Raw genomic sequence first — 3,218 nt, forward strand, 5'->3', positions numbered from 1 at the left:
GCTGTAAGTTTTACTTGTTTTTTAACAAGTCTTGGTCTTTTTGATGTGTTTTTTTTTATGTGTTGGTGATGTGTTGCAGATGTTTAATGTATTTCGGGAGCAAGTCGGTGAAATGGAGTAAAAAGACGTTCAAAGAAAGAAAAATAACTGAAGCCTGACTTACACGGAGAAACATACGGACCACGGAATATTTACGGTCCGTAAAAGCCATCGTAGATGCATAACAGTGAGGCCTTAGACCTGAAGAGGAAGTCAAGCCCGAAGTACGGACCGTATATTATTTACGATCCGTAAATCCCACCGTAGATTGGTTCCAGTGAAGTCTTAAAGGGAAGAGGATTTTACGGACAAGTTATACGGACCATATAATATATATGGTCCGTAAAAATGGATCGTATATCTGGCAACTGAAGAAGATTTTACGAAGAAATGTTCACTGATTATACGGACCGTATAAAATGTATGGTCCGTACATTGGTCCGTTGGGGGAAATTTTGTCAATCTTATTTTGCACGACTGTCAATCTTATTTTGCACGACTTAGACTCTTATAAATACCTTATTTAGGTTTCTTGTAAAGTACAATTCACCAGATTTCAGTTTTTATTTCCTTAGCACTACATACTCATGGTTTTGGAAGTTTTTTGGGATTACAAACAATTGCAATTAATTTCTCTTCAATTCCAAGCAATCAATTGTAAGCATTATGATCTCCATTATTTCTTATTGTTCTTCTTCTTCTTCTTCTATGAGTAGCTAAATTCCCTTACTAGGGTTGTGAACCCAACTGATGGGTGTTTTGTGGTTGGGTTTTGTGATTGATATACACATAATGGATTATTAGGGTTTATTTATTCTTCATTCTTCATTAATAATTAATGGTTGCAAACATTGATTAAAACCATAAACCTTGATGAATTTGGAAAAATAATTAGGGTTGGTAAGAATAAATTACAAGGACTCAAAGCTTTAAACTTTGTTTAATAAATTCTCTTAGGAATAAGAAGAATTTACTGGGCATAATTAACCGTTCTTCATAGTTACTTTCTTATATTTGGGAAATCATAGAAAGAGATAATCTTTATTTATTGGAAAATAGTAGAGATTCATATAGAGGTTAAGTGCATTCATATAATGATCCATTTGAAGTATATTGAGATCAATACCCATGATCATACACTTTATCTAACGGGGAAACAACCTTAGTTTCTTTTACCATAAATTACATCCAAAGCAATTAGTTAGCAATTAGTCATAAAAAACCCCTACTTTTACAAACATCATCAGATTAAGACATTAGACCTAAATTAAGCATTCTATGAGTTTAGTAACATTTTCACACCATATTCCCTGTGGGATTCGACCCCAACCTAGTTGGGTTACTATATTTGACATCGTCCGCGTTATACCATTAATAGGTGTAATTTGAGCGCATCAAATTTTAGCGTTGTTGCCGGGGAATATGGTTTTGAAAATACTAAATAGTGTTTGCTTTGATTGAAGTATTTTGCTTATTCCATCATGCCTTGTTTGATACTCTTTGTAAACCATGTGAAAATGAATCAGAATCAGTAACATCAACGTGCTGGTAACCAGGGGAGTTGATTGAATAATCAGGCGAATGAATCGGATGAAGATAATGTTTTTGCTGATCTTATTCCAGAGGAGGACTATGCCTCTGCTATTGTTCATCCTCAAGTTGGAGTTGTTAGCAGGAAAATTGACTCCTCTCTATGCCAGTTGTTGAAGCTTGAGGGATACTTTCGGAACTCTACCGAAAACGACCCTCAACGTCATTTGCAGAATTTTGTGGATGTGTGTACTACTCACATCCAAAACAACGTTTCACAAGATGTTATTTGGATGAGGTTATTCAAATATTCCTTAGCTGGAGATGCAAGAACATGGTTTGAGAAGCTTCCCCGAAATTCGATTACTACATAGGCAGAGAGGGTGACTGTTTTTCTCAAGAAATGGTACCCTCCTAGCAAGAAAGCTGAAATTCGTGACAAGATCTATGAATTTAAGCAGCGACCGGGGGAACAACTATATGAAGCTTGGGAGAGATTCAAGAAGTATTTGCAGAAGAGTCCAAATCATGGTTTTCCGGAGCACATATTAATGGAGAAGTTCTACCGAGTGCTAGATCCAGTGACGCAGTCAGTTGCTAATAATGCAGCTGATGGTTGTTTCGTGAACAAATCTTATCGACGAGTGACCAACATACTTGACAAGCTGACTACTCACAATCAGGCTTGGCACTCAAACGACGTTGATGTTGTACCTTATGGTAGTACTATGATCCAAAATATGTTAAAGGAGAATCTATGTCACGACCCGTCTAGGGGCCGTGACGAGTACCCGATACTTGTACCGAGCACCCCTTGTCTATCGTTTTACCTTTACCTCTTAGCAAGCCATGTAAACAGAGCCATTTTTTTTAACATTAACATTAGCGGCGTCATTCTGAATATAGACTAATAAACTTCATTATCACTTATACATCAACATTAGCATGCCAAAACACCATATGCCTAACTGTACTTAACTAACTGTACATATCTGTCTACGAGCCTCTAGACATAATACACTTATACATAGAAAGGGCAGAGTACTGCCGTGCCCGAAAATACATACACAAAATAGTACCACGAAAGTGGGGCTCCGGAACAACTGGAGCGCTGTCAACACTGCTGGTAAGGCTTCTAAGGATCAAGTCCACTGACCTGCGCGGCATGAAACGCAACGTCCACAAGAAAGGACGTCAGTACGAATAGTGTACCGAGTATGTAAGGCATGAATAGTAATATACGGAAAATACGAATCATGTATAATGACATAAGAGAGTTACAACACATGTCCTGGGATAGAAACATAACCTGTATATATATATACCCTTGGCAGGTGCTATGCGTACTTAGCTTTCCTTTAAGAATCTTCCGTTGTTCATATACATATACATATAAAATAGGACATCTCATATTGCCGAGGCATCGGCAGCCGATCCATTTAACCATAAATATATACATCCCGCGTCCGGGACGATATCATATCATGTAATGCCAACTGATCAGGTGGATATGCGTTCATAACGCTCTGCCCTTACCTCCATTTTCCCCGTATACACATGCATATATCATGTACATATATCAGTGTCTATAACGCTCTAGCTCTTTTATCATATACATATACGTGTGTCGTGTAGGTACATCAGCGTCT

At 37.6% G+C, this 3,218-nt stretch overlaps 1 non-coding gene across 1 annotated transcript; it reads right to left on the reverse strand.

The window, feature by feature from the left end:
* Positions 1–1,998: 1,998 nt before the first annotated feature.
* LOC132600969 (small nucleolar RNA R71) lies at positions 1,999–2,104 on the reverse strand. Its single transcript, XR_009567424.1, has one exon. It is a non-coding gene; the product is annotated as a small nucleolar RNA R71 (small nucleolar RNA).
* Between the last annotated feature and the right edge of the window lie 1,114 nt (positions 2,105–3,218).

The sequence above is a fragment of the Lycium barbarum genome, chromosome 6 (genome assembly GCF_019175385.1).
Source record: "Lycium barbarum isolate Lr01 chromosome 6, ASM1917538v2, whole genome shotgun sequence".
In the NCBI taxonomy this organism is placed as follows: Eukaryota; Viridiplantae; Streptophyta; class Magnoliopsida; order Solanales; family Solanaceae; genus Lycium; species Lycium barbarum.